Source organism: Lolium perenne, chromosome 2 (genome assembly GCF_019359855.2).
Source record: "Lolium perenne isolate Kyuss_39 chromosome 2, Kyuss_2.0, whole genome shotgun sequence".
NCBI classification, from domain to species: domain Eukaryota; kingdom Viridiplantae; phylum Streptophyta; class Magnoliopsida; order Poales; family Poaceae; genus Lolium; species Lolium perenne.
This window is the reverse complement of record NC_067245.2, coordinates 100971449-100988292: the sequence shown is the minus strand read 5'-3', so window position 1 is coordinate 100988292 and position 16844 is coordinate 100971449. Positions and strand designations below refer to the sequence as shown.

The window sequence follows — 16844 nt, the reverse complement described above, 5'->3', positions numbered from 1 at the left end:
TGCTCTATTTTGTACCATGTCCATCCTCTTTTTCATCCGCACCACCGTTTCCCATCACCAATAGCCGAGCACGAGTGCCCGCAAAAAAATATCGTCCTAACTTCACCATGAATGTCGCCGCGTGACGCAAAAAGGAGGGATGCAACACGAGGACTTCCCAGGAGGTCACCCATCCTAGTACTACTCTCGCCCAAGCACGCTTAACTTCGGAGTTCTGATGGGATCCGGTGCTTTAGTGCTGGTATGATCGCATCCGACATGTTATGCACTCATTTTCCCTTATGCTTGCTCCTCCCGCTCTTTGTCTGCTCTATTTTGTACCATGTCCATCCTCTTTTTCATCCGCACCACCGTTTCCCATCACCAATAGCCGAGCACGAGTGCCCGCAAAAAAATATCGTCCTAACTTCACCATGAATGTCGCCGCGTGACGCAAAAAAGGAGGGATGCAACACGAGGACTTCCCAGGAGGTCACCCATCCTAGTACTACTCTCGCCCAAGCACGCTTAACTTCGGAGTTCTGATGGGATCCGGTGCTTTAGTGCTGGTATGATCGCATCCGACATGTTATGCACTCATTTTCCCTTATGCTTGCTCCTCCCGCTCTTTGTCTGCTCTATTTTGTACCATGTCCATCCTCTTTTTCATCCGCACCACCGTTTCCCATCACCAATAGCCGAGCACGAGTGCCCGCAAAAAAATATCGTCCTAACTTCACCATGAATGTCGCCGCGTGACGCAAAAAAGGAGGGATGCAACACGAGGACTTCCCAGGAGGTCACCCATCCTAGTACTACTCTCGCCCAAGCACGCTTAACTTCGGAGTTCTCTGGGATCCGGTGCTTTAGTGCTGGTATGATCGCATCCGACATGTTATGCACTCATTTTCCCTTATGCTTGCTCCTCCCGCTCTTTGTCTGCTCTATTTTGTACCATGTCCATCCTCTTTTTCATCCGCACCACCGTTTCCCATCACCAATAGCCGAGCACGAGTGCCCGCAAAAAAATATCGTCCTAACTTCACCATGAATGTCGCCGCGTGACGCAAAAAAGGAGGGATGCAACACGAGGACTTCCCAGGAGGTCACCCATCCTAGTACTACTCTCGCCCAAGCACGCTTAACTTCGGAGTTCTGATGGGATCCGGTGCTTTAGTGCTGGTATGATCGCATCCGACATGTTATGCACTCATTTTCCCTTATGCTTGCTCCTCCCGCTCTTTGTCTGCTCTATTTTGTACCATGTCCATCCTCTTTTTCATCCGCACCACCGTTTCCCATCACCAATAGCCGAGCACGAGTGCCCGCAAAAAATATCGTCCTAACTTCACCATGAATGTCGCCGCGTGACGCAAAAGGAGGGATGCAACACGAGGACTTCCCAGAGGTCACCCATCCTAGTACTACTCTCGCCCAAGCACGCTCAACTTCGGAGTTCTCTGGGATCCGGTGCTTTAGTGCTGGTATGATCGCATCCGACATGTTATGCACTCATTTTCCCTTATGCTTGCTCCTCCCGCTCTTTGTCTGCTCTATTTTGTACCATGTCCATCCTCTTTTTCATCCGCACCACCGTTTCCCATCACCAATAGCCGAGCACGAGTGCCCGCAAAAAAATATCGTCCTAACTTCACCATGAATGTCGCCGCGTGACGCAAAAAGGAGGGATGCAACACGAGGACTTCCCAGGAGGTCACCCATCCTAGTACTACTCTCGCCCAAGCACGCTTAACTTCGGAGTTCTGATGGGATCCGGTGCTTTAGTGCTGGTATGATCGCATCCGACATGTTATGCACTCATTTTCCCTTATGCTTGCTCCTCCCGCTCTTTGTCTGCTCTATTTTGTACCATGTCCATCCTCTTTTTCATCCGCACCACCGTTTCCCATCACCAATAGCCGAGCACGAGTGCCCGCAAAAAAATATCGTCCTAACTTCACCATGAATGTCGCCGCGTGACGCAAAAAAGGAGGGATGCAACACGAGGACTTCCCAGGAGGTCACCCATCCTAGTACTACTCTCGCCCAAGCACGCTTAACTTCGGAGTTCGATGGGATCCGGTGCTTTAGTGCTGGTATGATCGCATCCGACATGTTATGCACTCATTTTCCCTTATGCTTGCTCCTCCCGCTCTTTGTCTGCTCTATTTTGTACCATGTCCATCCTCTTTTTCATCCGCACCACCGTTTCCCATCACCAATAGCCGAGCACGAGTGCCCGCAAAAAAATATCGTCCTAACTTCACCATGAATGTCGCCGCGTGACGCAAAAAAGGAGGGATGCAACACGAGGACTTCCCAGGAGGTCACCCATCCTAGTACTACTCTCGCCCAAGCACGCTTAACTTCGGAGTTCTGATGGGATCCGGTGCTTTAGTGCTGGTATGATCGCATCCGACATGTTATGCACTCATTTTCCCTTATGCTTGCTCCTCCCGCTCTTTGTCTGCTCTATTTTGTACCATGTCCATCCTCTTTTTATCCGCACCACCGTTTCCCATCACCAATAGCCGAGCACGAGTGCCCGCAAAAAAATATCGTCCTAACTTCACCATGAATGTCGCCGCGTGACGCAAAAAGGAGGGATGCAACACGAGGACTTCCCAGGAGGTCACCCATCCTAGTACTACTCTCGCCCAAGCACGCTTAACTTCGGAGTTCTTATGGGATCCGGTGCTTTAGTGCTGGTATGATCGCATCCGACATGTTATGCACTCATTTTCCCTTATGCTTGCTCCTCCCGCTCTTTGTCTGCTCTATTTTGTACCATGTCCATCCTCTTTTTCATCCGCACCACCGTTTCCCATCACCAATAGCCGAGCACGAGTGCCCGCAAAAAAATATCGTCCTAACTTCACCATGAATGTCGCCGCGTGACGCAAAAAAGGAGGGATGCAACACGAGGACTTCCCAGGAGGTCACCCATCCTAGTACTACTCTCGCCCAAGCACGCTTAACTTCGGAGTTCTGATGGGATCCGGTGCTTTAGTGCTGGTATGATCGCATCCGACATGTTATGCACTCATTTTCCCTTATGCTTGCTCCTCCCGCTCTTTGTCTGCTCTATTTTGTACCATGTCCATCCTCTTTTTCATCCGCACCACCGTTTCCCATCACCAATAGCCGAGCACGAGTGCCCGCAAAAAAATATCGTCCTAACTTCACCATGAATGTCGCCGCGTGACGCAAAAAAGGAGGGATGCAACACGAGGACTTCCCAGGAGGTCACCCATCCTAGTACTACTCTCGCCCAAGCACGCTTAACTTCGGAGTTATGATGGGATCCGGTGCTTTAGTGCTGGTATGATCGCATCCGACATGTTATGCACTCATTTTCCCTTATGCTTGCTCCTCCCGCTCTTTGTCTGCTCTATTTTGTACCATGTCCATCCTCTTTTTCATCCGCACCACCGTTTCCCATCACCAATAGCCGAGCACGAGTGCCCGCAAAAAATATCGTCCTAACTTCACCATGAATGTCGCCGCGTGACGCAAAAAAGGAGGGATGCAACACGAGGACTTCCCAGGAGGTCACCCATCCTAGTACTACTCTCGCCCAAGCACGCTTAACTTCGGAGTTATGATGGGATCCGGTGCTTTAGTGCCGGTATGATCGCATCCGACATGTTATGCACTCATTTTCCCTTATGCTTGCTCCTCCCGCTCTTTGTCCGCTTCTATTTTGTACCATGTCCATCCTCTTTTTCATCCGCACCACCGTTTCCCATCACCAATAGCCGAGCACGAGTGCCCGCAAAAAAATATCGTCCTAACTTCACCATGAATGTCGCCGCGTGACGCAAAAAGGAGGGATGCAACACGAGGACTTCCCAGGAGGTCACCCATCCTAGTACTACTCTCGCCCAAGCACGCTTAACTTCGGAGTTATGATGGGATCCGGTGCTTTAGTGCTGGTATGATCGCATCCGACATGTTATGCACTCATTTTCCCTTATGCTTGCTCCTCCCGCTCTTTGTCTGCTCTATTTTGTACCATGTCCATCCTCTTTTTCATCCGCACCACCGTTTCCCATCACCAATAGCCGAGCACGAGTGCCCGCAAAAAAATATCGTCCTAACTTCACCATGAATGTCGCCGCGTGACGCAAAAAAGGAGGGATGCAACACGAGGACTTCCAGGAGGTCACCCATCCTAGTACTACTCTCGCCCAAGCACGCTTAACTTCGGAGTTCTGATGGGATCCGGTGCTTTAGTGCTGGTATGATCGCATCCGACATGTTATGCACTCATTTTCCCTTATGCTTGCTCCTCCCGCTCTTTGTCTGCTCTATTTTGTACCATGTCCATCCTCTTTTTCATCCGCACCACCGTTTCCCATCACCAATAGCCGAGCACGAGTGCCCGCAAAAAAATATCGTCCTAACTTCACCATGAATGTCGCCGCGTGACGCAAAAAAGGAGGGATGCAACACGAGGACTTCCCAGGAGGTCACCCATCCTAGTACTACTCTCGCCCAAGCACGCTTAACAACGGAGTTATGATGGGATCCGGTGCTTTAGTGCTGGTATGATCGCATCCGACATGTTATGCACTCATTTTCCCTTATGCTTGCTCCTCCCGCTCTTTGTCTGCTCTATTTTGTACCATGTCCATCCTCTTTTTCATCCGCACCACCGTTTCCCATCACCAATAGCCGAGCACGAGTGCCCGCAAAAAAATATCGTCCTAACTTCACCATGAATGTCGCCGCGTGACGCAAAAAGGAGGGATGCAACACGAGGACTTCCCAGGAGGTCACCCATCCTAGTACTACTCTCGCCCAAGCACGCTTAACTTCGGAGTTCTGATGGGATCCGGTGCTTTAGTGCTGGTATGATCGCATCCGACATGTTATGCACTCATTTTCCCTTATGCTTGCTCCTCCCGCTCTTTGTCTGCTCTATTTTGTACCATGTCCATCCTCTTTTTCATCCGCACCACCGTTTCCCATCACCAATAGCCGAGCACGAGTGCCCGCAAAAAAATATCGTCCTAACTTCACCATGAATGTCGCCGCGTGACGCAAAAAGGAGGGATGCAACACGAGGACTTCCCAGGAGGTCACCCATCCTAGTACTACTCTCGCCCAAGCACGCTTAACTTCGGAGTTATGATGGGATCCGGTGCTTTAGTGCTGGTATGATCGCATCCGACATGTTATGCACTCATTTTCCCTTATGCTTGCTCCTCCCGCTCTTTGTCTGCTCTATTTTGTACCATGTCCATCCTCTTTTTCATCCGCACCACCGTTTCCCATCACCAATAGCCGAGCACGAGTGCCCGCAAAAAAATATCGTCCTAACTTCACCATGAATGTCGCCGCGTGACGCAAAAAGGAGGGATGCAACACGAGGACTTCCCAGGAGGTCACCCATCCTAGTACTACTCTCGCCCAAGCACGCTTAACTTCGGAGTTATGATGGGATCCGGTGCTTTAGTGCTGGTATGATCGCATCCGACATGTTATGCACTCATTTTCCCTTATGCTTGCTCCTCCCGCTCTTTGTCTGCTCTATTTTGTACCATGTCCATCCTCTTTTTCATCCGCACCACCGTTTCCCATCACCAATAGCCGAGCACGAGTGCCCGCAAAAAAATATCGTCCTAACTTCACCATGAATGTCGCCGCGTGACGCAAAAAGGAGGGATGCAACACGAGGACTTCCCAGGAGGTCACCCATCCTAGTACTACTCTCGCCCAAGCACGCTTAACTTCGGAGTTATGATGGGATCCGGTGCTTTAGTGCTGGTATGATCGCATCCGACATGTTATGCACTCATTTTCCCTTATGCTTGCTCCTCCCGCTCTTTGTCTGCTCTATTTTGTACCATGTCCATCCTCTTTTTCATCCGCACCACCGTTTCCCATCACCAATAGCCGAGCACGAGTGCCCGCAAAAAAATATCGTCCTAACTTCACCATGAATGTCGCCGCGTGACGCAAAAAGGAGGGATGCAACACGAGGACTTCCCAGGAGGTCACCCATCCTAGTACTACTCTCGCCCAAGCACGCTTAACTTCGGAGTTCTGATGGGATCCGGTGCTTTAGTGCTGGTATGATCGCATCCGACATGTTATGCACTCATTTTCCCTTATGCTTGCTCCTCCCGCTCTTTGTCTGCTCTATTTTGTACCATGTCCATCCTCTTTTTCATCCGCACCACCGTTTCCCATCACCAATAGCCGAGCACGAGTGCCCGCAAAAAAATATCGTCCTAACTTCACCATGAATGTCGCCGCGTGACGCAAAAAAGGAGGGATGCAACACGAGGACTTCCAGGTCACCCATCCTAGTACTACTCTCGCCCAAGCACGCTTAACTTCGGAGTTCTGATGGGATCCGGTGCTTTAGTGCTGGTATGATCGCATCCGACATGTTATGCACTCATTTTCCCTTATGCTTGCTCCTCCCGCTCTTTGTCTGCTCTATTTTGTACCATGTCCATCCTCTTTTTCATCCGCACCACCGTTTCCCATCACCAATAGCCGAGCACGAGTGCCCGCAAAAAAATATCGTCCTAACTTCACCATGAATGTCGCCGCGTGACGCAAAAAAGGAGGGATGCAACACGAGGACTTCCCAGGAGGTCACCCATCCTAGTACTACTCTCGCCCAAGCACGCTTAAATTCGGTGCTTTAGTGCTGGTATGATCGCATCCGACATGTTATGCACTCATTTTCCCTTATGCTTGCTCCTCCCGCTCTTTGTCTGCTCTATTTTGTACCATGTCCATCCTCTTTTTCATCCGCACCACCGTTTCCCATCACCAATAGCCATCACCAATAGCCGAGCACGAGTGCCCGCAAAAAAATATCGTCCTAACTTCACCATGAATGTCGCCGCGTGACGCAAAAAAGGAGGGATGCAACACGAGGACTTCCCAGGAGGTCACCCATCCTAGTACTACTCTCGCCCAAGCACGCTTAACTTCGGAGTTCTGATGGGATCCGGTGCTTTAGTGCTGGTATGATCGCATCCGACATGTTATGCACTCATTTTCCCTTATGCTTGCTCCTCCCGCTCTTTGTCTGCTCTATTTTGTACCATGTCCATCCTCTTTTTCATCCGCACCACCGTTTCCCATCACCAATAGCCGAGCACGAGTGCCCGCAAAAAAATATCGTCCTAACTTCACCATGAATGTCGCCGCGTGACGCAAAAAAGGAGGGATGCAACACGAGGACTTCCCAGGAGGTCACCCATCCTAGTACTACTCTCGCCCAAGCACGCTTAACTTCGGAGTTATGATGGGATCCGGTGCTTTAGTGCAGGTATGATCGCATCCGACATGTTATGCACTCATTTTCCCTTATGCTTGCTCCTCCCGCTCTTTGTCTGCTCTATTTTGTACCATGTCCATCCTCTTTTTCATCCGCACCACCGTTTCCCATCACCAATAGCCGAGCACGAGTGCCCGCAAAAAAATATCGTCCTAACTTCACCATGAATGTCGCCGCGTGACGCAAAAAGGAGGGCAGCAACACGAGGACTTCCAGGAGGTCACCCATCCTAGTACTACTCTCGCCCAAGCACGCTTAACTTCGGAGTTCTGATGGGATCCGGTGCTTTAGTGCAGGTATGATCGCATCCGACATGTTATGCACTCATTTTCCCTTATGCTTGCTCCTCCCGCTCTTTGTCTGCTCTATTTTGTACCATGTCCATCCTCTTTTTCATCCGCACCACCGTTTCCCATCACCAATAGCCGAGCACGAGTGCCCGCAAAAAAATATCGTCCTAACTTCACCATGAATGTCGCCGCGTGACGCAAAAAAGGAGGGATGCAACACGAGGACTTCCCAGGAGGTCACCCATCCTAGTACTACTCTCGCCCAAGCACGCTTAACTTCGGAGTTTTGATGGGATCCGGTGCTTTAGTGCTGGTATGATCGCATCCGACATGTTATGCACTCATTTTCCCTTATGCTTGCTCCTCCCGCTCTTTGTCTGCTCTATTTTGTACCATGTCCATCCTCTTTTTCATCCGCACCACCGTTTCCCATCACCAATAGCCGAGCACGAGTGCCCGCAAAAAAAATATCGTCCTAACTTCACCATGAATGTCGCCGCGTGACGCAAAAAAAGGAGGGATGCAACACGAGGACTTCCCAGGAGGTCACCCATCCTAGTACTACTCTCGCCCAAGCACGCTTAACTTCGGAGTTCTGATGGGATCCGGTGCTTTAGTGCTGGTATGATCGCATCCGACATGTTATGCACTCATTTTCCCTTATGCTTGCTCCTCCCGCTCTTTGTCTGCTCTATTTTGTACCATGTCCATCCTCTTTTTCATCCGCACCACCGTTTCCCATCACCAATAGCCGAGCGCGAGTGCCCGCAAAAAAATATCGTCCTAACTTCACCATGAATGTCGCCGCGTGACGCAAAAAAGGAGGGATGCAACACGACGACTTCCCAGGAGGTCACCCATCCTAGTACTACTCTCGCCCAAGCACGCTTAACTTCGGAGTTCTGATGGGATCCGGTGCTTTAGTGATGGTATGATCGCATCCGACATGTTATGCACTCATTTTCCCTTATGCTTGCTCCTCCCGCTCTTTGTCTGCTCTATTTTGTACCATGTCCATCCTCTTTTTCATCCGCACCACCGTTTCCCATCACCAATAGCCGAGCACGAGTGCCCGCAAAAAAATATCGTCCTAACTTCACCATGAATGTCGCCGCGTGACGCAAATTAGGAGGGATGCAACACGAGGACTTCCCAGGAGGTCACCCATCCTAGTACTACTCTCGCCCAAGCACGCTTAACTTCGGAGTTCTGATGGGATCCGGTGCTTTAGTGCTGGTATGATCGCATCCGACATGTTATGCACTCATTTTCCCTTATGCTTGCTCCTCCCGCTCTTTGTCTGCTCTATTTTGTACCATGTCCATCCTCTTTTTCATCCGCACCACCGTTTCCCATCACCAATAGCCGAGCACGAGTGCCCGCAAAAAATATCGTCCTAACTTCACCATGAATGTCGCCGCGTGACGCAAAAAAGGAGGGATGCAACACGAGGACTTCCCAGGAGGTCACCCATCCTAGTACTACTCTCGCCCAAGCACGCTTAACTTCGGAGTTTTGATGGGATCCGGTGCTTTAGTGCTGGTATGATCGCATCCGACATGTTATGCACTCATTTTCCCTTATGCTTGCTCCTCCCGCTCTTTGTCTGCTCTATTTTGTACCATGTCCATCCTCTTTTTCATCCGCACCACCGTTTCCCATCACCAATAGCCGAGCACGAGTGCCCGCAAAAAAATATCGTCCTAACTTCACCATGAATGTCGCCGCGTGACGCAAAAAGGAGGGATGCAACACGAGGACTTCCCAGGAGGTCACCCATCCTAGTACTACTCTCGCCCAAGCACGCTTAACTTCGGAGTTCTGATGGGATCCGGTGCTTTAGTGCCGGTATGATCGCATCCGACATGTTATGCACTCATTTTCCCTTATGCTTGCTCCTCCCGCTCTTTGTCTGCTCTATTTTGTACCATGTCCATCCTCTTTTTCATCCGCACCACCGTTTCCCATCACCAATAGCCGAGCACGAGTGCCCGCAAAAAAATATCGTCCTAACTTCACCATGAATGTCGCCGCGTGACGCAAAAAGGAGGGATGCAACACGAGGACTTCCCAGGAGGTCACCCATCCTAGTACTACTCTCGCCCAAGCACGCTTAACTTCGGAGTTCTGATGGGATCCGGTGCTTTAGTGATGGTATGATCGCATCCGACATGTTATGCACTCATTTTCCCTTATGCTTGCTCCTCCCGCTCTTTGTCTGCTCTATTTTGTACCATGTCCATCCTCTTTTTCATCCGCACCACCGTTTCCCATCACCAATAGCCGAGCACGAGTGCCCGCAAAAAAATATCGTCCTAACTTCACCATGAATGTCGCCGCGTGACGCAAAAAAGGAGGGATGCAACACGAGGACTTCCCGGAGGTCACCCATCCTTGTACTACTCTCGCCCAAGCACGCTTAACCGGAGTTCGATGGGATCCGGTGCTTTAGTGCCGGTATGATCGCATCCGACATGTTATGCACTCATTTTCCCTTATGCTTGCTCCTCCCGCTCTTTATACGCTCTATTTTGTACCATGTCCATCCTCTTTTTCATCCACACCACCGTTTCCCATCACCAATAGCCGAGCACGAGTGCCCGCAAAAAAATATCGTCCTAACTTCACCATGAATGTCGCCGCGTGACGCAAAAAAGGAGGGATGCAACACGAGGACTTCCAGGAGGTCACCCATCCTAGTACTACTCTCGCCCAAGCACGCTTAACTTCGGAGTTCTGATGGGATCCGGTGCTTTAGTGCTGGTATGATCGCATCCGACATGTTATGCACTCATTTTCCCTTATGCTTGCTCCTCCCGCTCTTTGTCTGCTCTATTTTGTACCATGTCCATCCTCTTTTTCATCCGCACCACCGTTTCCCATCACCAATAGCCGAGCACGAGTGCCCGCAAAAAAAATATCGTCCTAACTTCACCATGAATGTCGCCGCGTGACGCAAAAAAGGAGGGATGCAACACGACGACTTCCCAGGAGGTCACCCATCCTAGTACTACTCTCGCCCAAGCACGCTTAACTTCGGAGTTCTGATGGGATCCGGTGCTTTAGTGATGGTATGATCGCATCCAACATGTTATGCACTCATTTTCCCTTATGCTTGCTCCTCCCGCTCTTTGTCTGCTCTATTTTGTACCATGTCCATCCTCTTTTTCATCCGCACCACCGTTTCCCATCACCAATAGCCGAGCACGAGTGCCCGCAAAAAAATATCGTCCTAACTTCACCATGAATGTCGCCGCGTGACGCAAAAAGGAGGGATGCAACACGAGGACTTCCCAGGAGGTCACCCATCCTAGTACTACTCTCGCCCAAGCACGCTTAACTTCGGAGTTCTGATGGGATCCGGTGCTTTAGTGCTGGTATGATCGCATCCGACATGTTATGCACTCATTTTCCCTTATGCTTGCTCCTCCCGCTCTTTATCTGCTCTATTTTGTACCATGTCCATCCTCTTTTCATCCGCACCACCGTTTCCCATCACCAATAGCCGAGCACGAGTGCCCGCAAAAAAATATCGTCCTAACTTCACCATGAATGTCGCCGCGTGACGCAAAAAAGGAGGGATGCAACACGAGGACTTCCCGGGAGGTCACCCATCCTAGTACTACTCTAGCCCAAGCACGCTTAACTTCGGAGTTCTGATGGGATCCGGTGCTTTAGTGCTGGTATGATCGCATCCGACATGTTATGCACTCATTTTCCCTTATGCTTGCTCCTCCCGCTCTTTGTCTGCTCTATTTTGTACCATGTCCATCCTCTTTTTCATCCGCACCACCGTTTCCCATCACCAATAGCCGAGCGCGAGTGCCCGCAAAAAAATATCGTCCTAACTTCACCATGAATGTCGCCGCGTGACCCAAAAAAGGAGGGATGCAACACGACGACTTCCCAGGAGGTCACCCATCCTAGTACTACTCTCGCCCAAGCACGCTTAACTTCGGAGTTCTGATGGGATCCGGTGCTTTAGTGATGGTATGATCGCATCCGACATGTTATGCACTCATTTTCCCTTATGCTTGCTCCTCCCGCTCTTTGTCTGCTCTATTTTGTACCATGTCCATCCTCTTTTTCATCCGCACCACCGTTTCCCATCACCAATAGCCGAGCACGAGTGCCCGCAAAAAAATATCGTCCTAACTTCACCATGAATATCGCCGCGTGACGCAAAAAAGGAGGGATGCAACACGAGGACTTCCCAGGAGGTCACCCATCCTAGTACTACTCTAGCCCAAGCACGCTTAACTTCGGAGTTCTGATGGGATCCGGTGCTTTAGTGCTGGTATGATCGCATCCGACATGTTATGCACTCATTTTCCCTTATGCTTGCTCCTCCCGCTATTTGTCCGCTCTATTTTGTACCATGTCCATCCTCTTTTTCATCCGCACCACCGTTTCCCATCACCAATAGCCGAGCACGAGTGCCCGCAAAAAAATATCGTCCTAACTTCACCATGAATGTCGCCGCGTGACGCAAAAAAGGAGGGATGCAACACGAGGACTTCCCAGGAGGTCACCCATCCTAGTACTACTCTCGCCCAAGCACGCTTAAGAACGCAGTTATGATGGGATCCGGTGCTTTAGTGCTGGTATGATCGCATCCGACATGTTATGCACTCATTTTCCCTTATGCTTGCTCCTCCCGCTCTTTGTCTGCTCTATTTTGTACCATGTCCATCCTCTTTTTCATCCGCACCACCGTTTCCCATCACCAATAGCCGAGCACGAGTGCCCGCAAAAAAATATCGTCCTAACTTCACCATGAATGTCGCCGCGTGACGCAAAAAAGGAGGGATGCAACACGAGGACTTCCCAGGAGGTCACCCATCCTAGTACTACTCTCGCCCAAGCACGCTTAACTTTGGAGTTCTGATGGGATCCGGTGCTTTAGTGCTGGTATGATCGCATCCGACATGTTATGCACTCATTTTCCCTTATGCTTGCTCCTCCCGCTCTTTGTCTGCTCTATTTTGTACCATGTCCATCCTCTTTTTCATCCGCACCACCGTTTCCCATCACCAATAGCCGAGCACGAGTGCCCGCAAAAAAATATCGTCCTAACTTCACCATGAATGTCGCCGCGTGACGCAAAAAAGGAGGGATGCAACACGAGGACTTCCAGGAGGTCACCCATCCTAGTACTACTCTCGCCCAAGCACGCTTAACCGGAGTTCGATGGGATCCGGTGCTTTAGTGCTGGTATGATCGCATCCGACATGTTATGCACTCATTTTCCCTTATGCTTGCTCCTCCCGCTCTTTATCTTGCTCTATTTTGTACCATGTCCATCCTCTTTTTCATCCGCACCACCGTTTCCCATCACCAATAGCCGAGCACGAGTGCCCGCAAAAAAATATCGTCCTAACTTCACCATGAATGTCGCCGCGTGGCGCAAAAAAGGAGGGATGCAACACGAGGACTTCCCAGGAGGTCACCCATCCTAGTACTACTCTCGCCCAAGCACGCTTAACCGGAGTTCGATGGGATCCGGTGCTTTAGTTTTGGTATGATCGCATCCGACATGTTATGCACTCATTTTCCCTTATGCTTGCTCCTCCCGCTCTTTGTCTGCTCTATTTTGTACCATGTCCATCCTCTTTTTCATCCGCACCACCGTTTCCCATCACCAATAGCCGAGCACGAGTGCCCGCAAAAAAATATCGTCCTAACTTCACCATGAATGTCGCCGCGTGACGCAAAAAAGGAGGGATGCAACACGAGGACTTCCCAGGAGGTCACCCATCCTAGTACTACTCTAGCCCAAGCACGCTTAACTTCGGAGTTCTGATGGGATCCGGTGCTTTAGTGCTGGTATGATCGCATCCGACATGTTATGCACTCATTTTCCCTTATGCTTGCTCCTCCCGCTCTTTGTCTGCTCTATTTTGTATCATGTCCATCCTCTTTTTCATCCGCACCACCGTTTCCCATCACCAATAGCCGAGCACGAGTGCCCGCAAAAAAATATCGTCCTAACTTCACCATGAATGTCGCCGCGTGACGCAAAAAAGGAGGGATGCAACACGAGGACTTCCCAGGAGGTCACCCATCCTAGTACTACTCTCGCCCAAGCACGCTTAACCGGAGTTCGATGGGATCCGGTGCTTTAGTCTTTGGTATGATCGCATCCGACATGTTATGCACTCATTTTCCCTTATGCTTGCTCCTCCCGCTCTTTGTCTGCTCTATTTTGTACCATGTCCATCCTCTTTTTCATCCGCACCACCGTTTCCCATCACCAATAGCCGAGCACGAGTGCCCGCAAAAAAATATCATCCTAACTTCACCATGAATGTCGCCGCGTGACGCAAAAAAGGAGGGATGCAACACGAGGACTTCCCAGGAGGTCACCCATCCTAGTACTACTCTCGCCCAAGCACGCTTAACTTCGGAGTTCTGATGGGATCCGGTGCTTTAGTGCTGGTATGATCGCATCCGACATGTTATGCACTCATTTTCCCTTATGCTTGCTCCTCCCGCTCTTTGCTCTATTTTGTACCATGTCCATCCTCTTTTTCATCTGCACCACCGTTTCCCATCACCAATAGCCGAGCACGAGTGCCACAAAAAAATATCGTCCTAACTTCACCATGAATGTCGCCGCGTGACGCAAAAAAGGAGGGATGCAACACGAGGACTTCCCAAGAGGTCACCCATCCTAGTACTACTCTCGCCCAAGCACGCTTAACTTCGGAGTTCTGATGGGATCCGGTGCTTTAGTGCTGGTATGATCGCATCCGACATGTTATGCACTCATTTTCCCTTATGCTTGCTCCTCCCGCTCTTTGTCAGCTCTATTTTGTACCATGTCCATCCTATTTTTCATCCGCACCACCGCTTCCCATCACCAATAGCCGAGCACGAGTGCCCGCAAAAAAATATCGTCCTAACTTCACCATGAATGTCGCCGCGTGACGCAAAAAAGGAGGGATGCAACACGGGGACTTCCCAAGAGGTCACCCATCCTAGTACTACTCTCGCCCAAGCACGCTTAACTTCGGAGTTCTGATGGGATCCGGTGCTTTAGTGCTGGTATGATCGCATCCGACATGTTATGCACTCATTTTCCCTTATGCTTGCTCCTCCCGCTCTTTGTCTGCTCTATTTTGTACCATGTCCATCCTCTTTTTCATCCGCACCACCGTTTCCCATCACCAATAGCCGAGCACGAGTGCCCGCAAAAAATATCGTCCTAACTTCACCATGAATGTCGCCGCGTGACGCAAAAAAGGAGGGATGCAACACGAGGACTTCCCAGGAGGTCACCCATCCTAGTACTACTCTAGCCCAAGCACGCTTAACTTCGGAGTTCTGATGGGATCCGGTGCTTTAGTGCTGGTATGATCGCATCCGACATGTTATGCACTCATTTTCCCTTATGCTTGCTCCTCCCGCTCTTTGTCTGCTCTATTTTGTACCATGTCCATCCTATTTTTCATCCGCACCACCGCTTCCCATCACCAATAGCCGAGCGCGAGTGCCCGCAAAAAAATATCGTCCTAACTTCACCATGAATGTCGCCGCGTGACGCAAAAAAGGAGGGATGCAACACGACGACTTCCCAGGAGGTCACCCATCCTAGTACTACTCTCGCCCAAGCACGCTTAACTTCGGAGTTCTGATGGGATCCGGTGCTTTAGTGATGGTATGATCGCATCCGACATGTTATGCACTCATTTTCCCTTATGCTTGCTCCTCCCGCTCTTTGTCTGCTCTATTTTGTACCATGTCCATCCTCTTTTTCATCCGCACCACCGTTTCCCATCACCAATAGCCGAGCACGAGTGCCCGCAAAAAAATATCGTCCTAACTTCACCATGAATGTCGCCGCGTGACGCAAAAAAGGAGGGATGCAACACGGGGACTTCCCAGGAGGTCACCCATCCTAGTACTACTCTCGCCCAAGCACGCTTAACATCGGAGTTCTGATAGGATCCGGTGCTTTAGTGCTGGTATGATCACATCCGACATGTTATGCACTCATTTTCCCTTATGCTTGCTCCTCCCGCTCTTTGTCTGCTCTATTTTATACCATGTCCATCCTATTTTTCATCCGCACCACCGTTTCCCATCACCAATAGCCGAGCACGAGTGCCCGCAAAAAAATATCGTCCTAACTTCACCATGAATGTCGCCGCGTGACGCAAAAAAGGAGGGATGCAACACGAGGACTTCCCAGGAGGTCACCCATCCTAGTACTACTCTAGCCCAAGCACGCTTAACTTCGGAGTTCTGATGGGATCCGGTGCTTTAGTGCTGGTATGATCGCATCCGACATGTTATGCACTCATTTTCCCTTATGCTTGCTCCTCCCGCTCTTTGTCTGCTCTATTTTGTACCATGTCCATCCTATTTTTCATCCGCACCACCGCTTCCCATCACCAATAGCCGAGCGCGAGTGCCCGCAAAAAAATATCGTCCTAACTTCACCATGAATGTCGCCGCGTGACGCAAAAAAGGAGGGATGCAACACGACGACTTCCCAGGAGGTCACCCATCCTAGTACTACTCTCGCCCAAGCACGCTTAACTTCGGAGTTCTGATGGGATCCGGTGCTTTAGTGATGGTATGATCGCATCCGACATGTTATGCACTCATTTTCCCTTATGCTTGCTCCTCCCGCTCTTTGTCTGCTCTATTTTGTACCATGTCCATCCTCTTTTTCATCCGCACCACCGTTTCCCATCACCAATAGCCGAGCACGAGTGCCCGCAAAAAAATATCGTCCTAACTTCACCATGAATGTCGCCGCGTGACGCAAAAAAGGAGGGATGCAACACGAGGACTTCCCAGGAGGTCACCCATCCTAGTACTACTCTAGCCCAAGCACGATAAAAATACTAGATAACATGCGATCCGGTGCTTTAGTGCTGGTATGATCGCATCCGACATGTTATGCACTCATTTTCCCTTATGCTTGCTCCTCCCGCTCTTTGTCTGCTCTATTTTGTACCATGTCCATCCTCTTTTTCATCCGCACCACCGTTTCCCATCACCAATAGCCGAGCACGAGTGCCCGCAAAAAATATCGTCCTAACTTCACCATGAATGTCGCCGCGTGACGCAAAAAAGGAGGGATGCAACACGAGGACTTCCCAGGAGGTCACCCATCCTAGTACTACTCTCGCCCAAGCACGCTTAACTTCGGTGTTCTGATGGGATCCGGTGCTTTAGTGCTGGTATGATCGCATCCGACATGTTATGCACTCATTTTCCCTTATGCTTGCTCCTCCCGCTCTTTGTCTGCTCTATTT

The 16844-nt window shown here is 50.3% G+C and overlaps 53 non-coding genes and 2 pseudogenes across 53 annotated transcripts; all 55 read right to left on the bottom strand.

The window, feature by feature from the left end:
* Window positions 1-136: 136 nt before the first annotated feature.
* On the bottom strand, window positions 137-255 carry LOC127322272 (5S ribosomal RNA). The gene has a single exon (XR_007864639.2). It is a non-coding gene; the product is annotated as a 5S ribosomal RNA (ribosomal RNA).
* Window positions 256-443: 188 nt separating this feature from the next.
* On the bottom strand, window positions 444-562 carry LOC127322726 (5S ribosomal RNA). The gene has a single exon (XR_007865065.2). It is a non-coding gene; the product is annotated as a 5S ribosomal RNA (ribosomal RNA).
* Window positions 563-750: 188 nt separating this feature from the next.
* LOC127322499 (5S ribosomal RNA) lies at window positions 751-868 on the bottom strand. The gene has a single exon (XR_007864854.2). It is a non-coding gene; the product is annotated as a 5S ribosomal RNA (ribosomal RNA).
* Window positions 869-1056: 188 nt separating this feature from the next.
* LOC127322433 (5S ribosomal RNA) lies at window positions 1057-1175 on the bottom strand. The gene has a single exon (XR_007864792.2). It is a non-coding gene; the product is annotated as a 5S ribosomal RNA (ribosomal RNA).
* Window positions 1176-1360: 185 nt separating this feature from the next.
* LOC127322466 (5S ribosomal RNA) lies at window positions 1361-1477 on the bottom strand. The gene has a single exon (XR_007864824.2). It is a non-coding gene; the product is annotated as a 5S ribosomal RNA (ribosomal RNA).
* A 187-nt stretch (window positions 1478-1664) lies between these two features.
* LOC127322500 (5S ribosomal RNA) lies at window positions 1665-1783 on the bottom strand. Its single transcript, XR_007864855.2, has one exon. It is a non-coding gene; the product is annotated as a 5S ribosomal RNA (ribosomal RNA).
* Window positions 1784-1971: 188 nt separating this feature from the next.
* On the bottom strand, window positions 1972-2089 carry LOC127322187 (5S ribosomal RNA). The gene has a single exon (XR_007864569.2). It is a non-coding gene; the product is annotated as a 5S ribosomal RNA (ribosomal RNA).
* A 188-nt stretch (window positions 2090-2277) lies between these two features.
* Window positions 2278-2396, bottom strand: LOC127322626 (5S ribosomal RNA). The gene has a single exon (XR_007864974.1). It is a non-coding gene; the product is annotated as a 5S ribosomal RNA (ribosomal RNA).
* A 186-nt stretch (window positions 2397-2582) lies between these two features.
* LOC127322506 (5S ribosomal RNA) lies at window positions 2583-2701 on the bottom strand. The gene has a single exon (XR_007864860.2). It is a non-coding gene; the product is annotated as a 5S ribosomal RNA (ribosomal RNA).
* Window positions 2702-2889: 188 nt separating this feature from the next.
* On the bottom strand, window positions 2890-3008 carry LOC127322186 (5S ribosomal RNA). The gene has a single exon (XR_007864568.2). It is a non-coding gene; the product is annotated as a 5S ribosomal RNA (ribosomal RNA).
* A 188-nt stretch (window positions 3009-3196) lies between these two features.
* Window positions 3197-3315, bottom strand: LOC127322457 (5S ribosomal RNA). Its single transcript, XR_007864815.2, has one exon. It is a non-coding gene; the product is annotated as a 5S ribosomal RNA (ribosomal RNA).
* A 187-nt stretch (window positions 3316-3502) lies between these two features.
* Window positions 3503-3621, bottom strand: LOC127322335 (5S ribosomal RNA). The gene has a single exon (XR_007864699.2). It is a non-coding gene; the product is annotated as a 5S ribosomal RNA (ribosomal RNA).
* A 188-nt stretch (window positions 3622-3809) lies between these two features.
* On the bottom strand, window positions 3810-3928 carry LOC127322273 (5S ribosomal RNA). The gene has a single exon (XR_007864640.2). It is a non-coding gene; the product is annotated as a 5S ribosomal RNA (ribosomal RNA).
* A 188-nt stretch (window positions 3929-4116) lies between these two features.
* LOC127322655 (5S ribosomal RNA) lies at window positions 4117-4234 on the bottom strand. Its single transcript, XR_007865001.2, has one exon. It is a non-coding gene; the product is annotated as a 5S ribosomal RNA (ribosomal RNA).
* Window positions 4235-4422: 188 nt separating this feature from the next.
* On the bottom strand, window positions 4423-4541 carry LOC127322501 (5S ribosomal RNA). The gene has a single exon (XR_007864856.2). It is a non-coding gene; the product is annotated as a 5S ribosomal RNA (ribosomal RNA).
* A 187-nt stretch (window positions 4542-4728) lies between these two features.
* On the bottom strand, window positions 4729-4847 carry LOC127322342 (5S ribosomal RNA). The gene has a single exon (XR_007864705.2). It is a non-coding gene; the product is annotated as a 5S ribosomal RNA (ribosomal RNA).
* Window positions 4848-5034: 187 nt separating this feature from the next.
* LOC127322284 (5S ribosomal RNA) lies at window positions 5035-5153 on the bottom strand. The gene has a single exon (XR_007864651.2). It is a non-coding gene; the product is annotated as a 5S ribosomal RNA (ribosomal RNA).
* A 187-nt stretch (window positions 5154-5340) lies between these two features.
* LOC127322400 (5S ribosomal RNA) lies at window positions 5341-5459 on the bottom strand. The gene has a single exon (XR_007864760.2). It is a non-coding gene; the product is annotated as a 5S ribosomal RNA (ribosomal RNA).
* Window positions 5460-5646: 187 nt separating this feature from the next.
* Window positions 5647-5765, bottom strand: LOC127322449 (5S ribosomal RNA). Its single transcript, XR_007864807.2, has one exon. It is a non-coding gene; the product is annotated as a 5S ribosomal RNA (ribosomal RNA).
* Window positions 5766-5952: 187 nt separating this feature from the next.
* On the bottom strand, window positions 5953-6071 carry LOC127322302 (5S ribosomal RNA). Its single transcript, XR_007864668.2, has one exon. It is a non-coding gene; the product is annotated as a 5S ribosomal RNA (ribosomal RNA).
* A 188-nt stretch (window positions 6072-6259) lies between these two features.
* Window positions 6260-6374, bottom strand: LOC127322638 (5S ribosomal RNA). Its single transcript, XR_007864985.2, has one exon. It is a non-coding gene; the product is annotated as a 5S ribosomal RNA (ribosomal RNA).
* A 188-nt stretch (window positions 6375-6562) lies between these two features.
* Window positions 6563-6663, bottom strand: LOC127322344 (5S ribosomal RNA; annotated as a pseudogene).
* A 201-nt stretch (window positions 6664-6864) lies between these two features.
* On the bottom strand, window positions 6865-6983 carry LOC127322285 (5S ribosomal RNA). The gene has a single exon (XR_007864652.2). It is a non-coding gene; the product is annotated as a 5S ribosomal RNA (ribosomal RNA).
* Window positions 6984-7171: 188 nt separating this feature from the next.
* LOC127322402 (5S ribosomal RNA) lies at window positions 7172-7290 on the bottom strand. The gene has a single exon (XR_007864762.2). It is a non-coding gene; the product is annotated as a 5S ribosomal RNA (ribosomal RNA).
* Window positions 7291-7477: 187 nt separating this feature from the next.
* On the bottom strand, window positions 7478-7595 carry LOC127322404 (5S ribosomal RNA). The gene has a single exon (XR_007864763.2). It is a non-coding gene; the product is annotated as a 5S ribosomal RNA (ribosomal RNA).
* A 188-nt stretch (window positions 7596-7783) lies between these two features.
* On the bottom strand, window positions 7784-7902 carry LOC127322516 (5S ribosomal RNA). Its single transcript, XR_007864870.2, has one exon. It is a non-coding gene; the product is annotated as a 5S ribosomal RNA (ribosomal RNA).
* A 190-nt stretch (window positions 7903-8092) lies between these two features.
* Window positions 8093-8211, bottom strand: LOC127322430 (5S ribosomal RNA). The gene has a single exon (XR_007864789.2). It is a non-coding gene; the product is annotated as a 5S ribosomal RNA (ribosomal RNA).
* Window positions 8212-8399: 188 nt separating this feature from the next.
* LOC127322303 (5S ribosomal RNA) lies at window positions 8400-8518 on the bottom strand. The gene has a single exon (XR_007864669.2). It is a non-coding gene; the product is annotated as a 5S ribosomal RNA (ribosomal RNA).
* A 188-nt stretch (window positions 8519-8706) lies between these two features.
* On the bottom strand, window positions 8707-8825 carry LOC127322651 (5S ribosomal RNA). The gene has a single exon (XR_007864997.1). It is a non-coding gene; the product is annotated as a 5S ribosomal RNA (ribosomal RNA).
* Window positions 8826-9012: 187 nt separating this feature from the next.
* On the bottom strand, window positions 9013-9131 carry LOC127322672 (5S ribosomal RNA). The gene has a single exon (XR_007865018.2). It is a non-coding gene; the product is annotated as a 5S ribosomal RNA (ribosomal RNA).
* Window positions 9132-9318: 187 nt separating this feature from the next.
* On the bottom strand, window positions 9319-9437 carry LOC127322662 (5S ribosomal RNA). The gene has a single exon (XR_007865008.2). It is a non-coding gene; the product is annotated as a 5S ribosomal RNA (ribosomal RNA).
* Window positions 9438-9624: 187 nt separating this feature from the next.
* Window positions 9625-9743, bottom strand: LOC127322574 (5S ribosomal RNA). The gene has a single exon (XR_007864925.2). It is a non-coding gene; the product is annotated as a 5S ribosomal RNA (ribosomal RNA).
* A 188-nt stretch (window positions 9744-9931) lies between these two features.
* Window positions 9932-10046, bottom strand: LOC127322634 (5S ribosomal RNA). Its single transcript, XR_007864982.2, has one exon. It is a non-coding gene; the product is annotated as a 5S ribosomal RNA (ribosomal RNA).
* A 188-nt stretch (window positions 10047-10234) lies between these two features.
* LOC127322556 (5S ribosomal RNA) lies at window positions 10235-10352 on the bottom strand. The gene has a single exon (XR_007864907.2). It is a non-coding gene; the product is annotated as a 5S ribosomal RNA (ribosomal RNA).
* A 189-nt stretch (window positions 10353-10541) lies between these two features.
* Window positions 10542-10660, bottom strand: LOC127322670 (5S ribosomal RNA). The gene has a single exon (XR_007865015.2). It is a non-coding gene; the product is annotated as a 5S ribosomal RNA (ribosomal RNA).
* A 187-nt stretch (window positions 10661-10847) lies between these two features.
* LOC127322674 (5S ribosomal RNA) lies at window positions 10848-10966 on the bottom strand. Its single transcript, XR_007865020.1, has one exon. It is a non-coding gene; the product is annotated as a 5S ribosomal RNA (ribosomal RNA).
* A 187-nt stretch (window positions 10967-11153) lies between these two features.
* On the bottom strand, window positions 11154-11272 carry LOC127322673 (5S ribosomal RNA). The gene has a single exon (XR_007865019.2). It is a non-coding gene; the product is annotated as a 5S ribosomal RNA (ribosomal RNA).
* A 188-nt stretch (window positions 11273-11460) lies between these two features.
* Window positions 11461-11579, bottom strand: LOC127322749 (5S ribosomal RNA). Its single transcript, XR_007865087.2, has one exon. It is a non-coding gene; the product is annotated as a 5S ribosomal RNA (ribosomal RNA).
* A 188-nt stretch (window positions 11580-11767) lies between these two features.
* LOC127322286 (5S ribosomal RNA) lies at window positions 11768-11886 on the bottom strand. Its single transcript, XR_007864653.2, has one exon. It is a non-coding gene; the product is annotated as a 5S ribosomal RNA (ribosomal RNA).
* A 188-nt stretch (window positions 11887-12074) lies between these two features.
* Window positions 12075-12193, bottom strand: LOC127322686 (5S ribosomal RNA). The gene has a single exon (XR_007865031.2). It is a non-coding gene; the product is annotated as a 5S ribosomal RNA (ribosomal RNA).
* Window positions 12194-12381: 188 nt separating this feature from the next.
* Window positions 12382-12500, bottom strand: LOC127322463 (5S ribosomal RNA). Its single transcript, XR_007864821.2, has one exon. It is a non-coding gene; the product is annotated as a 5S ribosomal RNA (ribosomal RNA).
* A 188-nt stretch (window positions 12501-12688) lies between these two features.
* Window positions 12689-12803, bottom strand: LOC127322281 (5S ribosomal RNA). Its single transcript, XR_007864648.2, has one exon. It is a non-coding gene; the product is annotated as a 5S ribosomal RNA (ribosomal RNA).
* A 189-nt stretch (window positions 12804-12992) lies between these two features.
* LOC127322287 (5S ribosomal RNA) lies at window positions 12993-13108 on the bottom strand. The gene has a single exon (XR_007864654.2). It is a non-coding gene; the product is annotated as a 5S ribosomal RNA (ribosomal RNA).
* Window positions 13109-13296: 188 nt separating this feature from the next.
* LOC139836219 (5S ribosomal RNA) lies at window positions 13297-13415 on the bottom strand. The gene has a single exon (XR_011752917.1). It is a non-coding gene; the product is annotated as a 5S ribosomal RNA (ribosomal RNA).
* Window positions 13416-13603: 188 nt separating this feature from the next.
* LOC139836951 (5S ribosomal RNA) lies at window positions 13604-13720 on the bottom strand. The gene has a single exon (XR_011753674.1). It is a non-coding gene; the product is annotated as a 5S ribosomal RNA (ribosomal RNA).
* A 188-nt stretch (window positions 13721-13908) lies between these two features.
* On the bottom strand, window positions 13909-14027 carry LOC139836296 (5S ribosomal RNA). The gene has a single exon (XR_011752994.1). It is a non-coding gene; the product is annotated as a 5S ribosomal RNA (ribosomal RNA).
* A 183-nt stretch (window positions 14028-14210) lies between these two features.
* Window positions 14211-14329, bottom strand: LOC139837306 (5S ribosomal RNA). Its single transcript, XR_011753797.1, has one exon. It is a non-coding gene; the product is annotated as a 5S ribosomal RNA (ribosomal RNA).
* Window positions 14330-14517: 188 nt separating this feature from the next.
* On the bottom strand, window positions 14518-14636 carry LOC139837341 (5S ribosomal RNA). The gene has a single exon (XR_011753833.1). It is a non-coding gene; the product is annotated as a 5S ribosomal RNA (ribosomal RNA).
* Window positions 14637-14823: 187 nt separating this feature from the next.
* LOC139836218 (5S ribosomal RNA) lies at window positions 14824-14942 on the bottom strand. The gene has a single exon (XR_011752916.1). It is a non-coding gene; the product is annotated as a 5S ribosomal RNA (ribosomal RNA).
* A 188-nt stretch (window positions 14943-15130) lies between these two features.
* Window positions 15131-15249, bottom strand: LOC139836463 (5S ribosomal RNA). The gene has a single exon (XR_011753167.1). It is a non-coding gene; the product is annotated as a 5S ribosomal RNA (ribosomal RNA).
* Window positions 15250-15437: 188 nt separating this feature from the next.
* LOC139836456 (5S ribosomal RNA) lies at window positions 15438-15556 on the bottom strand. Its single transcript, XR_011753160.1, has one exon. It is a non-coding gene; the product is annotated as a 5S ribosomal RNA (ribosomal RNA).
* Window positions 15557-15744: 188 nt separating this feature from the next.
* LOC139836217 (5S ribosomal RNA) lies at window positions 15745-15863 on the bottom strand. Its single transcript, XR_011752915.1, has one exon. It is a non-coding gene; the product is annotated as a 5S ribosomal RNA (ribosomal RNA).
* A 188-nt stretch (window positions 15864-16051) lies between these two features.
* LOC139836462 (5S ribosomal RNA) lies at window positions 16052-16170 on the bottom strand. The gene has a single exon (XR_011753166.1). It is a non-coding gene; the product is annotated as a 5S ribosomal RNA (ribosomal RNA).
* A 188-nt stretch (window positions 16171-16358) lies between these two features.
* Window positions 16359-16477, bottom strand: LOC139837200 (5S ribosomal RNA; annotated as a pseudogene).
* Window positions 16478-16664: 187 nt separating this feature from the next.
* LOC139836280 (5S ribosomal RNA) lies at window positions 16665-16783 on the bottom strand. Its single transcript, XR_011752978.1, has one exon. It is a non-coding gene; the product is annotated as a 5S ribosomal RNA (ribosomal RNA).
* Between the last annotated feature and the right edge of the window lie 61 nt (window positions 16784-16844).